This window comes from Arvicanthis niloticus, chromosome 14 (genome assembly GCF_011762505.2).
Source record: "Arvicanthis niloticus isolate mArvNil1 chromosome 14, mArvNil1.pat.X, whole genome shotgun sequence".
NCBI classification, from domain to species: Eukaryota; Metazoa; Chordata; class Mammalia; order Rodentia; family Muridae; genus Arvicanthis; species Arvicanthis niloticus.
In genome coordinates this window covers 13,555,528-13,570,263 of record NC_047671.1, presented here as the reverse complement: position 1 = coordinate 13,570,263, position 14,736 = coordinate 13,555,528, and the positions used below count along the sequence as shown (strand labels likewise).

Genomic DNA, 14,736 nt, shown 5'->3' with positions numbered 1-14,736 from the left:
TGATCGGAGAGTATTGTGGTGGCTTCTCACGTGACACCAACCAAGAAGCAGAGAGCTCCTGTGGAATCAGGATCAGAGCTATCCTTCAAGGACTGCACCTGGAAACCTGTATCAGCTGGACTCCATGTTCCAAAGTTCCCAGTCAGAACCTTCCCAAATATGGGCATCAGCTGGGGACCAAGTATCCAAACACCTGAGCCTGGGGAATGTGGGCAGGACTTGGGCAAAGGTGTCCTGGGCATAGACAGAGGTGACAGGTGTCGCCTGGGCATAGGCAGAGGTGACAGGTGTCTGGCCCTCCTAAATCTTGCTTCTCAGAGTGTTTGATGGTCCTCTATGGTCTGTTGAAGGGTCATAGACAGGTGTGGTAAAGGTGGGAGGGAGCTGGCAACATAAAAGACCAAACAGGCATAAACTTCACGGGACTTAGCGGCAGTATGCAGGACCCTATGGATGTAAGGTAGGAGTTATCCTAGCCCTGGACTTCCTCCTGTGTCCTGAGGTGCCAGCCCCTGGAACTCCAGGCATTGATTACCCTCAGTCTTCTGGGTTTGAGGCTACAGTTGAGAGTACAGCTACAAGGAACTAGGTTCTGTTTAGAGTTCTTAGCCTTGTTGATAAGATAATTTAGAAACAGACACAAACAAAAGCTTGGGGCAATTTTATGACAGTTTGGGGGAGAAGCAGTAGGGCAGGCAGTGGCCAGGAAGAAGGAGACAAGGAGAAAGTCATGTCTTTTTTTTTTTTTTTTTTTTAAGGATGGAGGTCAGAACAACAGTGAGAAAGCCCAGAGTCTTAGAGTATTTAGGCTTTCCGTCTATATCAAGAAGAGATAAAGAAAAGGAAACAGAATGCAAGCCCACAGCTGGGCCTCAGATCTGAGTTCTGAGGGTTGCAATTCTGTGATAAAAGATCACACCAGGGGCATATGCTTATTACATAGCAATAGTAGCAGTTTATTAAGAAAGGGAAAACGAAAGAACCCCAAGGTAGAAGTGGGCTCCTGAGAGGAAGGGAAACCCCAAGATGTGAGGAGCATGACCCCTTAGTCATAGGGGCCGTTTCATCCCACCAGCCCTTCCCAAGTTTGTACAGCCTGGACTTTCCTGGCACTTGTCCTATCCACTGCCCACGGCCTAGGTGAGGAGGCACTCTGATCCTTCTCTGTCAGCTGGCTCCAGTCATTTGTTCGTCTTGATGATTCAGCCTCTAGTCTCTCTCTACTCTGCTGCCACAAGAGGGTATCCAGCCAGCCATGGTCCACTCTGATCAGGCAGTACCAGTGTCAACAGCTCTGCCCTCTGGCCCCTTCCAAGGCCTGTGTTTGGTAAGAGCAGTTGGGATGGAAAAGGTCAGTCACAAAGGGCTCCTGGAGGGACATACCTCCCCAACTGAGGGCCTGATAGAGGATCTCACTGGCCCCATTGCAGATCTCATATGATACCTACTCCTGGTTCAGCCCCTTCTCTGCCCAGGCTAGACAGTGTCCTGGTCCCAGCTGCTTGGTGGGAGCTGGGAGTTGGGGAGCCGAGTCTAGCTCTCTCTTAAGTGCTGTAGGTTCATTTGTGTGAACTCCTTCCAGGGAGAATGGCAGAGGGTGCTAATGTGCTGTCTCAAAGGCAGGTCCTGGGATTAGAGAACCGCCTCTCACTTGCGCAGTGATGGTGTGTCTAAAGGTGTCATATTAAATTATTTGCCTTTTCATGTGTCTGGAATATTTTGTAACAACGCTTTTAGAGGAAGAGGTGCATAGGGCCACCCACGATGGAGGGAAAGAGGCCTGAGAAAAGACAGGCCACCTGGAGCGTAGGCAGAAGGGGGATAAGACTCTAGTGAAGAGACAGAAGGAGGTGTGTGGAAATCTGGATTGTGAGTCACTGGGACTCCAGGGACTTGCCAGAGCATGGCCAGGTCAGGCCAGAGACAGGCTGTCATCATGGGCATGGACAACAAAAACACTGTTATCCTAGGCTGCAAGAGAGCCCTCCTGTGTGGTTCAGCTATGCCTTTGTTTCTAGACACTTCAGGGATTTTTTTTTCCAGGGGAGGTTGGGAACTCCATTCAGAGTATTGTTGTTCTTGTGTTTAAAACACAATTCAGGCATAGATGACCCTCTGGTGCTCTGAGTCTGGCCTTGGAAGGACAAGTACATTATCTGTGCCACTGGGAAGAGGGGACACTCATGGGGGAGTTGTTTGCTTTAACTGACCTAGTTGACTCGAAATGCTTTTCCTTGGCTCAGGTAAGATGTGGGGTGTTAAGATGCTCATCCTCAGTCTGGTTTGGGAAGAAGCCTATACCTTGCCAGGTACAAAGCCCGCACCACGCATTTTCATATCCTGGATCTGCTCTGGGCTTGCAGAGGCGAGTCCTGATGTAGTCTCCTGGGCTCTCCTGTTCCCGTTGTGGAGCCACACACTGATATTGTTCCCTCAGCATCTGGTACTATGTCTGCTGCCTTTCTAGAGAACAGGAGGGGCTTTCCCATAGAGGCCCCACCCAGTTTCTGTGAGGAAGTTTTGCAAGATGCTGTAACCCAAGATGCTGTAAGTCCATCTGCTGTACCGCCACCCCACTCCCTGCCTACCAAGTAGCTGGGACCGTGGGCACAAACCACCACACATGACTTCGGCCTCCATTTTCATTGTTCCTGTATAGAAAGAATCTGACTAGCTCAGGCTAGGTGGCTGGCGGCTTTGGATCGTGCCTGTTCAGGGGCATGACGTGTCTAATGCTTGTCTGAGGTGCTTGTGGATACAGTGATTCAATTCTTGCTGAAGGACTCCTTTCTGCTGGACAATTCATCTCTCTCTCTCTCTCTCTCTCTCTCTCTCTCTCTCTCTCTCTCTCTCTGGAAATGATAGCAGCAGGCCAGTGATCAGCCAGTCTCAATGACTGGATGGCACACACAGGCTCATGGGATCAGATGTCGCATGTGTGTTTTCCTGGAGGCATGTGGACCATTGTTAGTTAGGTTTGCCTTCTTTGTCTTGCTTGGTTAAGGTTTGCACACATATCGGCCACACAACTCCCTCTCCATGGCTAACTGTGGGATTTCTGACATGGGATGTGGCCCACCTGGGCTACCTGTGTGTCAAGGGAATGTGATCCTATTGGGCTGCCCGTGTTTTCATGAGAGCTTTTAGTCAGCTGTTGCCAACCTGCTCAATCTGTTTCTTGGGAGACACTGCAGGTCCAGGGTAGCCCTCTTTGGCTGAGTCTTTGGTTAATCTGGGGGGGGGAGGGGCATCAGGTAGAAGCATGGCTGTAGGCTGGAGATGAATCAGTGAAGTGTGCCAGAAGGTCTCATAGAAGGCAGTGTGAGTCCTGGGGAGAGCAGAGACCTATGCACTTCAAATGGAAAATGTGTTGAGAACTGGGTGGCCAATCAGAAATGGGCAGCATGGTATGTGACCAACCTACCAAGAGTTACCTGCAGGTTCGTGGAAACCATTAGCTTTAATGTGGGAAAGTGGCTGTAGGCACCGGTCTGTGGCTTTTGGCTTTTATTTCTTCCTTTTCATTTATCTATCTATCTATCTATCTATCTATCAATTGATGAAGTTTTTTCAAAATATAGTCCATAAACTTGAAATAGCCTCAGCTTCAGGGTGCAGAAATTACAGGTCTGTGCTACATACCTGGCTCTGTGTTTCATTCCTAAGCATGTTTGGTGGTCAAGGACCACCTGATCACTATGGAAACAAGAAAAAAGGAAAGCAGAGAAGGGGTGAAGCAAGGAAACTAGGAAGGAACAGGAGGGAAGGAGCCACGTTTAAGGCCTGAGCCACGCTAAGGCTGGGGTCAGAGCTCAGGCTGGAGGAAAACTTCCTAATTGTAATTGGTGTCTTCCCAGAGACAGGGGAAGATGATATTGCCATAGAAAGAGACCAGAGGTTATAAAACCATGGAAGGGTGATAGAGATGTGCATACAAAGTGGCAAACATTAGAGACACAGTGGAAAGTCTGTGTTGGAACTGAAGGGCTGCACTGGAATGTTGACCATACCAGTGTGGAGGACTGGAAGAGAAAACGCTAAGAAAAAGTCAGCTCATCAGGGCCAGCCAGAGGATCCCTGCCCAGAAGGAAAGAAGACACACATGCAAAGGAAAATATTGGAGAACTTTTAAGAGTCCCTAGGACTGGCTTATAGATTGCATGTGCAAACACTGAGTAGAGCAGACAGGCCACAAGGTATTTGGTTGACCTGGAGGCAATGCTTCCAAGTTACCTGTTCACGTCCAAAATGGACCAGGCAGAGTGAGAGAGAAGCAGATCATTGCAGACAGTGTGGTCTTCAGTGCAGTGCTCCCAGCACCCCTTTCTAAGGCTACGTCAAGATGAGTACCCAGAAACAAGAGTGGGATGTGGTAATCAGACACACTGACGTCCTCATGCTGGAGCCCATGAAAATGGCAGGTCTCATGCCAAAAGTGTCTTCCCCCAGCAGACGGAGAGCAGGCTGCCTGCGAACCAGCAGCCCCAGATGGGGAGAGGGCCTGGATTAGGTGGGCTCTAGAGTAGCCACTTGGGTCTTCATGAGCAAAAAGGGAGTGGGAAAGCAGCAGAGAGTGTATGCTGTGGGAAGTGTGGCTCTCATGGCCACTCTCTTTATGCTGAGTGGGGGAAGCGGTGCCAGAAACTGCTGCTAAGAGAATTCCCCGGTGGAGGTGCCTGGGGTAAGGCAGCCATCAGGCAGGACTGAGTGAAGGATGGGAACTCTAGATTGGAGGACTCCAGAAAATCCCAAAGGAGCTGACTGATCCCAGAGGGATTGTACTAACCCCCGGGGCAGCTTCTGTGGAAATGGGTGCTGATAGAACTGTTTTTAATGTTAGAGAAAAATGTAAAAGTTTTGCAAGGAAAGAGCCATTTTCATGCAATCCACTCACAAGCAGCACCCGCATGGGTGCGCCGCTGTGAACATCAGTGGTCCGCTGTGAACGTCAGTGGTTGGCTTAATAAAAACCATGGGAAGATACAGAGATCAGAACTATTTGATGGAGGTGGGGTAGAGATGAAATTGAGAGAATACCCACTTTCACTGTGGGATATTGAGGGATGCAGTCTAAGAGGGGACAAAATGAAACCTCCCATGTGACCTGGGCCACATGTCCCCGCTGTGATTTAACCCCTGCAATGACATTTTTTTTTTGTTATCCGAGCTACTGGTCTGTGGTATTTTGTTACAGCATCCCCAGCTGACTGATGCACCATGTTATGTGAAGATGGGCCAGCACAGAGAGCAAGAAGTAGCAAAACAGTTGAGAGAGGTTCACCTCCAGAAATTGGGGTTCAGTGTGGGGAGAACTAGAGTAATAACTACATATTTGCATTATCAAGCTTTAATTGCTTTATAGTTTTTAAAGCATTTATATATGTATATATATGCATATTTATGTATGTGAATTTTAAATGCTAAGTAGTTTTAAAAGGCGGGGCACATTTTATTGACTCAGGTTGTGAAAAACACAAAGGCAGAGTGAGAGGTCTTCAGTGTATCTTGTTTGTAGTTCTCTCAGAACTGCCCTCTGGGCTCCTTCTGATAACAAAAAGGCTGCCATAGCTCCAGAACTTGCAGGCTCCATCCACACTGTGAGTGTTGGCTTCTTCTCCAGAAGCCCCCAGAAAATATGTCTTTGAATCCCATGATAAAAATGACATGAACTGATTGGCTCAAGTTAAACCATGACCTACCCCCATTGGCTCTGAGGGCATGTAGCAAATTAACCTAGAAGGAAATTACAATTTTTTTTTTCCCAAGAGGAAAGGAAGAGGAATGGTAGGCGGCTTAAATCAGCAAATCTGGTGTGGACGTGTTCTCCTGGGGGGCATTTCCCTTTCCTGGGAACTGTAGGTGCCTTGCAACAGAACAGTGGCTGGTCAGTTGGTTGGCTAGATGGCAGTTGTGCTAATTGTGTAGCCCATGTGATAAGGAAGGATAGTCATAAGAAAATGACTCTGGCAGGCTTAGGAAGCAAAGTCTCCTACAGTAGAGGGGATTTGGGAATCTGAAGATTGACAACCCCAGAGGAGCCCACAGTGGCATCTTGGGAGATATGTATGCTGGGCATAACCTGGACATCTAGATGGTAAGGCTGAAGGGTTTGTAGATGCCCCCTGACCCCAACCCCACCCCCAACTTCTTACTGAATATGTCTGGAAGGTCATGACTGGCAAGTCCTCTGGGAAGAGAAACCCAAGAGAGGGCTGCATTGAGCGGTCACTTGTCACTGAAACTGTAGCGTTCATTGGAAAGACGCATGCAGACAGCTTCCCGGGAATGGATCTACTGTGTAGCTAAGCTGGGCAAAGTGCATGTAGAGGGAGGGTACCTTGTCAGCAAGTACAGGTGGAGGTGGGAGGAGGGTTACACAGGTCGGGGAGGCTCAGCAATGAGTCCCTAAGCCCTGGAGAGTTATAGTACAACCTGGCCTCTACGAACCACCTTGCCAGATCTACCAGCATCCCCCATTCCCTGTGACTGATAGCTTCAGCTGTGGAACACTCGGATCAGGCAGGCAGCTATCCAAAACTTCCCCACATCTGCTTCCAGCAGCTGAACCCAGTGCTTCCCTGGAACAGCTGGCTTAGAGCCCAAAACCTGTTTATGTCAGTGAAACTTGCTATTGTAATTATGCAATTTAATTAAATAGTATACAAATCACTTAAATCCTGCCGCAAAAGAAAAGGGAAAAGTTGCTTTGAAAAGAATGAAATAAAGCTGGTAATTTAAAAATATACATATCGCTGAGTGAGGCAGAGGCAAAACAGTGAAAGTTTTGGGAACCATTAAAAACCTGTTTTAGTTTTGTTTGTCATGTGACTGGTTCACACACAGCCCAGGCTAACCTCAAACTTTCTCTGTAACTGAGGATGACTTTGAACTTCTGATCTTCATTGTAACTCCCAGGTGCTGGGATTCCAGACATGAGCTGCTACACTCAGTTTACTGGATGCTAAGGCTCAAACCCGGCTCCTCGTGCATGCTAGGCAAGAACTCTGCCAACGGAGCTATACTCCAGCATAGACTCAGAGTACTTTGCAAGAATATTTTTTAATCCACTGGAAAATAAAATACTGGAGTCATAAACTGTAAACAATATTATCTGGGTGTCACTTGCACATAAAAGACAATAGGCGTGATGCCACTCAGGAGGCACAGAGTTACTAAGCGGCATCACCAGCCTGGAGAGCTGGTTATTGGTTATGGAGTGCCCTGATTGGGATAGGTGTTAAGATGTTTCAGGTGACTAACCAGCTGTGCCAGTCAGCCACTGGCATTACTCTGGGAAGCCATCTTTTACTCCACTGGCTTCAGGTTGGGATGAATAAATTTCCTCTGAGCCATGCATACTTAGTTAGCTAGGTTCTCTGGTACTGACCAAAATGGAAGTATACCCAGGGAGGCAGGAAGCCAAGATGGCGTCAGCCTCACCCAGTTCGTCTCCCTCTGCTAGAGGTTTCTCTGGGATCAAAAGCTAGCCCTACATCATCCTTCTCCAGACTGTAGCAGCAGCGGGATGGTGACTTCATAGCTGCCCGGCTCTGTCTCTGCTTGGAGCCAAAGCTTGTGTTTTCTCTGCACACTAATGTGCTCTGCTCCCCCGAGACCTGGTGACCTACGATCTTGACTGTGGCTTTCTGCCGCTGCAGCTCCACTTAGCAGCTCTCCTTCGCCCACACTCTAGGTCCTCCCCACCCTCTGTAGCCCATCTGTTGTCTCAAAAACTCTGTGTGGGGAAGGCAGGGACAAGCATTCCAGAGGTCAGTGACAAACAATAGTCCTCTTCCTCTTGATCTGCTGTAAGGATGGCCACATCTGTGAGAAACCCAAGCTCAGGAGACAGAGAGCGATCATGGAACATTCTAGACGTGTGTGTGTGTGTGTGTGTGTGTGTGTGTGTGTGTGTGTGTGTGTGTGCAAGCTTCCTGTAGGAGGTAGCATTAGGGAGTATGTTAAGGCAGGGCATTGCTTTGGCTGGGCAATGACAGTGCTGGTGACCTCCTCAGCATAGTTTCTGGTGACACATCATCTTCTGTACGGAGGACAGCATAGCTGTTTCAGGAAGAGCCCTGAAAACTTTCCCAGGCCCCAAGAGTTTGGTGGTTCTGGCGGGGGCTGCAAGCATAGTTGGCATAGCTAAGTCACTTTTTACCTGCTGCTCTGGGTGGGAGGGTCTCCTTGCCTTGGAGAAGTGACCTGCTGTGTGCATGTGTGATACCCCTCAGGAACTGCACTGCATGTTGGATAGGATCAAGTTCTGAGGAGACAAGAGAGGTGGGCACTTCAAAGCTGCCATCTCCCAGCAACACTTAGGCCCTCAGCTGGAGGAGCCCTGCCCCCTCTACACCAGTCTGTGCCCCAGGCTTGTCTTTACTATACTGGGTACTAAAGCACAGGGTTTAGGGAACACAGCTTTCTCTTCCACCTGAAATGATGCTTTAGTTCTGAGAGAAAGAACGGTTAGTTGTCACACTGGACACCAGGTAGAAATAGAACTTTCTGGAATGTAGATTGAGATGGAGGAATGAGTAACAGGACTCAGGCCTTGGGTGGCAGAGAGCTCACCCAAGCCACAGCAGCTGGCACCCACATCACACAAACACGTCTTGTGCTGACCAAGCTCAGAGTACCCCACCCCGTCACCCCAACCTGATGCCTGCCTCAGAAGTCCCACAGGCCACAGAACCTGGCAGGGCTAAGGCCACCATCAGGGGAACCCACAGTCATGGTCACAGCCACCATACCTTGCAGAGCTGGACTCAGCACGGCGAGCCTGCTGGGATGGTTGAGTCCTCAGAACCCTGTACAGCTTGCCTGGAAGGACAGACGTGGACATGGGCTAGTTCAGGAGACACAGACATTACCACACTCCACTTCTTTGTATCATGAAAACCCTTTTCCCTTTCTGAACTTAAACTGCCATTCATTGACACTGACTACCATCCCTTGCTGGATGATGATGATGATGATGTATAGCCTGGTGGGAGGGTCTGAATGGCTTTACCTATTCTCTCAGCAGCCCCAGGTCATATCTGCTGGGAACTCAGATTTACCCAGCCCAAGAACACACCCCTCTGAGGCCAGAAAAAAAATGCTCTGTGTGTGTGTGTGTGTGTGTGTGTGTGTGTGTGTGTGTGTGTGTGTGTGTGACTGAGCAGAAAGCAGGATGGGGCAGCCTAACCAGGGAGGGGCATCCTGACCATAGATTATGCCTTTGTTCCTTTGACAGGCTGCCCACCCCTTGCCTCCACTCCCATGCCAGGCTTCAGGGTTGGTCTAGCTCTGGGCTTAGTGGTCCCTTCTCAAGGCTATTTTAATATTCCAGCCCAAGGCCACTGAGACTCAGACTTCTGAGGAGCCATTGTCCCCCAAAGCAGGGACAGAAGGAGGTTTCGGTTGCCTGAGAGGGCCATGCTCAGCCCTTCTCTCCGCATGCTGGCCTTCATTGATTCAGAAGGAACAAGCCAGCTCTGGTTAGAACAAGCCAACCAGGTGGATGGCTTAGATCCCAGCTCTCTCTCTCTCTCTCTCTCTCTCTCTCTCTCTCTCTCTCTCTCTCTCTCGCCACTTGCTGTGCTATTCCAAGACCTCATTGACAGAAAAATTGAGGGGAAGCCCAGAGAGGACCCATAGGCCTCTCTTTCCTCACTTCTTCCCCCACAATATCCCAGAGTACCACCACTGCACTGGTCTGTCAAGATGGGTGAACGGATACCAGTGCTTTCAAACCAAACCGCCATCCACTGGGCTAATGGCTCACAGTAGGGTCCTTCTTCATGGGTTACAATCAGTGAGTTTTGACAAATGTGAACATACAGAAAGGGTCTGGCTGTCCCAAGAACTTACTACATATCTATCACCCACTTACTGAAGGATGTGTTGGTGTCTTCAGTATGAAGAAGCTGCTTATGCAGTGGCACACAGGTCTTCACGAGGACGCACATTTCCAGCTCGTGTGGGTGCCTGAGAATGGGCTTGCCTTTGCAGAGACTATGGGAATAGCTAACAAAAATCTAATGCACAGAGAGGTTAAGTCGATTACCCAAGGTCACACAGAGGACCAGTGCTAGCTAGCCAGTCTGAACTACCAGATTTCAGATTCTAGAGCTTCAGACCCTGCTCCAGGGACAGTCCCCTGAGAGAACTTCTGGTGGATTCTGCCATTCTGCACTTGATTCTAAAGGGTGTGTGTCTGTATTGTGCACCTTCCAACGTCAAGGTGTCCTTGTCCCCGTTGCCTGACTGCTGATGCCCAGCACCAGAGGGGAAAATCCTTAGCACATGGCTTGCATTTGAACTCACCACCCACTTGTGAGCTTATGAATAGAACTCTAGCTTGGAGCATTTGTCCTCCGTGTGCTGAGGTGCTTCCAGGAGCTGAGTGAGGATTTGCAAGGGTCCACTGTGTATGGATTTTTCTCCTCTAAAAAGAAAATCCAATAGTGACTCCAAAAACAATACCAATTTTGTGTTGAATGCTATCTATGTTCTACCATCTCCTTAAGAACACGGGAGATGTTACATTTGCACCAGCTGTCCCCAAGCCTCTACACAGGTTTCTCAGGACAGGCTAAAGAGTGGGGGCCCCGGCTGTGTCTCCTGGGTGCTCTGTACCATGCCTAGCCCTGAACAGGTGCGTCTGTTTCTTCCTAGGTCCTCTGTCCCCATGCCCTGCTGTCCAGGGCTTTATCCCTCAGGACGACATAATGAGGGCTAGACTTCACACTCCAGGACCATGCAGGAATATCTGGGAAGGGCTAACAAAGCAGGCAGTGGACATGACACTCGTTATCTGGAAGGTTCTGAACACATGGCTCATAACTTAGTGCCCTACCTGTCTGGAAGCCTCCTTAGAGGAGTGTAGCTAGAACCTGCCTTCTCATGGCTGCATCCCTAGAAGAAAGCGGATGTTGGACTCAATAAATGGGCTGAAGCTATCCCACCTGCCTGGCAGGCACGCAGGACCAGAACAAACCACAAAGCATTGTCCAAATGTTAGTTAAGGGAGTTTGTTAACATTAGTGTAATTGTCAGTATTCAGCACTTTTAATTTACAATTCATCTCCTTGCCACTGAATGCCACAAGTGTTCCAGAAGTAGGAATCTGTGTGTTTGCTTCCTGCCTTGCCTTGTCTGTGTGCACCAAGGCAGAGGGAAGCGATACAATGACTAGGAAACAGAGCCACGAGAGAACGCCACAGTCATGAGCCCAGACTGTCTCTCCCTGGGATGGCAGCCTGGAGCCAGAGCTCTCGCTTCTGTGGACTACACTTCCATTTAATCTAGCCTGTCTGGGAGAGCCGGGGATATCTGTCCTGTAGCAGCCAGCTTTGACAGACAGGGCCGCTGGTCACAGAGCCAAGGTCTGGAGAGATGGAGCCTAGACGATGCCCTTTGGCCTGTTTCCAGCCATTCCTGGAGATTCAGGAAAACAAGTCATTAGTCTGGAGGACTTTAATGATCAGATGAGAGCCAGGAAAGCCAGGTCATAAGTTTGAAAGCTCCAGGGTCAGTGTCCGGGAAGACCACGGAGTGACTGAAAACCTTGTCTTGTCCAAGGAAGGGCATGGCTGGCATCTTGTCCCCAGATAGTGGTACCTAGCACCAGGGCAGTGGCAGAGTAGAAAGGGGAAACCTGGAAGGTTACTACCCACTGTCCTCAGTCTCATCTCCAGTCATGATTTTATTATCTGTTTGGGTTGGAAAGACCTTCCAGATCATGGCCCATTTATCAGCAAAGAGACAGGAAGCTGTCCAAAGCAGCTGCTGGCCTCCTCCCATGTCTCAGGCTTATAATCTCCTCCTCTTCCTCCTTCCCCTCCTCCTCTTCTTCCTCTTCTTCCTCCTCCTCCTCTTCCTCCTCCTCCTTACTTCTTTCTTTTCGTTGTAATACCATTTTAATACTTAAAGCACATTCCAAGAAAAAAAAAAATCTAGGACACTGAAAAAAATTACCTATGCTGTTTATTCATTGTTGCTCGCAGAAGCCATTAGCTGTAACGACCCTTCCAAATTAATCAGGCCTGTAAATACCCCACTCTGGCAACTGGGAGCAGCTGCTAGTGTGTCCTACCTGAAGTCCTGAGTCTGGGCTTCTGCCACAGCACAGCCCACAGACCTGCTTCATGCCAGGTATTCCCTGAAAAGGAGGGAGAGGATCCCAGCCACACTTGGAATGGGGTGTGGAGCTGAGGCAGGCACAGGTTCCTGTCCTTTGTCCAAGGACTTCACTGGGAGGGGCACCACCACTCAGACTAGAATGCAAAGCAAGGCTAATCTGGTCAATGCAGGCTACAGTATTTTCAAAGAGCAACATTGGAAGAGGTCTGGAATCTGGAAGGCTCCTGAGGGGTGTGGGATTTGATGGGAGCCCGGGAGAGTTGGCTAAGGCAGAGGGACAGGCACAGGGGGAAAGCACTGGAGCCTGCGTGACAGGTAGGAACAGGCAGAAGACATGGACTGTCTTCTTCCAGGTGGCGCTGTCTCCAGAAGAAAGCAGATGCTGTACGCAGATGTGAAGAAGAACTTTGCCTGTCAGCATGTAGGCCCTGTGTGCAGCCATATGGTACAGGCTAATGCTTGTCAGCTTCTCTGAGCATTGTGGCTTTAGTCTTGGTGACAACTACTCTGATCAAGCTTGAGAGTGACATGGGCCACTCTGATTTCCAAGATGAAGATGGACTAGTCTTGAAGAGACTAGTAAGCCTTATACCAGTATTACAAATAGATTTTTAAAAACTGATATATATATATATATATAAATCATTTTCCCATGGCATTAAGTTTGTCATAGTGCTGTGTAGTCATACCCAGCACTCATTTCAGAGCTCTCTCCTCTTCTCCATCTGTGCTCATAAAACACCTCCACCCCCACCCCTAGCTCTTGCCCTGTACTCTCTGTCTCTACAGATATAACTATCCTGGACTTCTCAAGTAAGGGGGGGGAAACGTGGAAGTGGTCTTTCTGTGACTTGCTCCTTTTACCCATTATAGCTTTGAGGGTCATGCCCACTATAGTTATATCAGAATTTCTTTCTTTTTGAAGAGTGAATGATATTCCATCATGTGACTAAACCTACCACATTTTATTATTCACTCAGTGACCATTAGAGACTTGAGCAGCTTGAGACTCATTCCCAACAGACTACCTTTGCCTGTTGGGAATGAGTCTGTTACAAACATGGTTGTACATGAATGTCTTATGGGGCTTTAGGCATTGACATGGTCAACCCGCCTTGCTGCTGTGATTTCATAAGGGCCTTACTTTCCATCCTGAAATACATCAGTTGTGTTGGTATGTGCCTCCTTCTCTGGTTTACCAAGTTCTTCCCTTTCCTTCTAAAGCATGGTGTGGTCTTAGCACCTCAGAGGCAGAGGCAGGAGGTGCTCCAATGAGTTTGAGGTCAACCCAGTCTGTACAGTGAGTTCCAAGCTAACTGGGGCTAAAATGAGACTTTAGGAAGGAAGGAAGGAAGGAAGGAAGGGAGGGAGGGAGGGAGGGAGGGAGGGAGGGAAGAAGGGAGGAAGGGAAGGAAGCATTTAGCCACATTTGGAAAAGCCAAAGCCAAAGAAATTTACTTTCAAGCTTTTTTCCCGTGAAATCTTTCCTCTCCTGTTCCCCCAAAATTGAGGTCCAAGTCAGCAGAACCAGAGGGCACCCTGTCTTGAGGCATCCCTATCTCCTCCCGTTAATTGCTCAAACTTACATTACAACGCATTACAGCGGTGACATGCTCAGGCAGAAGCAGCAGAATTCACAGTTCAGGGCGACATTGTCATTAACTCAAGTCTTTGGTGTCAACTCCCTCCCACAGCGGAGCGTCCCTGCGTGGCCTCGCAGTCAACCTCCCCGATGCATTTTCTGGCCTTTGTTGGTTTGTGTCAGCTCTTGAACATTATTTAAATGTAGTTTGGGGTCCGTGAATGCAATTACCATTGTGTTATTATTCAGAGGCGGATTGTTAAGATGCAGGCAGCTGTACAAGGAGATGCCCTGTGCTGTGAGGTCCAATTTAGGAGGGCCTTCTGAGCCCGCGCGCACCGTTGCTAGGCAACCCCATGCTACAGAAGTGGAGGCCTCGCTGGCTCCGGAGTGGGAAGAAGCCCAGTGCCTTCAGGGAATTGGAGGCAGTGGTCAATCTGAGACTGGCAGGGCGCCGGGAGCGGGAGGAGGCGGCGTGGGCAGAGCCCACAGGCCTGCAGGGGTGGGGGCGCCCACCCAACAGAACATGGTGTTCCCAGGGAGGGGAGGGGAGGAGGGGAGGGCTGCAGGAAGGAAAGTGCGTGCGGAGAAGGTGTGGAGCCGGAGGCCAGCCAAGAAAGCTTGAAGGGTAACCAGAGCAGATGCTAATGTGCTTCTCTCTGCCTGTCCCTCTCTTTGCAGGAAATGAGCAGATTTGCAGAAAGACTGATGGCCTACAATTGAAGCCTAAGGGGTCGGTGCTTGTGAGTATGAATTTTGCTTGTTGAGTTTTGTGGTTTAACAATGCTTCTGGGAAATGGGCAGTTTTCCTGCTAAGGGCAGGAACTGTGTGACTGTGTGGAATTGGCTTTGGAGTCTCCTGGAAGGTCCCCTGTCACTGGACAGGGCTAGTCCCAAGCACATAAGACATCATGTTGAAGGAGGATACCCTGAACCCTGCTCTGCCCTCTAACTAGAGGACACTCCTGGGTATGTCTCAGACAGAACTCCTTGGCTGTGGATCTGTAAGTAGGCAGTGAAAGACT

General features: G+C 49.3%; 1 protein-coding gene across 3 annotated transcripts in view; it reads left to right on the top strand.

Moving 5' to 3' along the window:
- The window catches only part of Zbtb7c (zinc finger and BTB domain containing 7C), a 321,321-nt gene that overhangs the window by 173,720 nt on the left and 132,865 nt on the right, over positions 1–14,736 (top strand). For all 3 annotated transcript variants that reach the window (XM_076912444.1, XM_076912445.1, XM_076912446.1), the window contains one exon: positions 14,393–14,454. The gene's annotated coding sequence lies outside the window, so the exon portion shown is untranslated. The remainder of the gene's footprint in view (positions 1–14,392; positions 14,455–14,736) is intronic.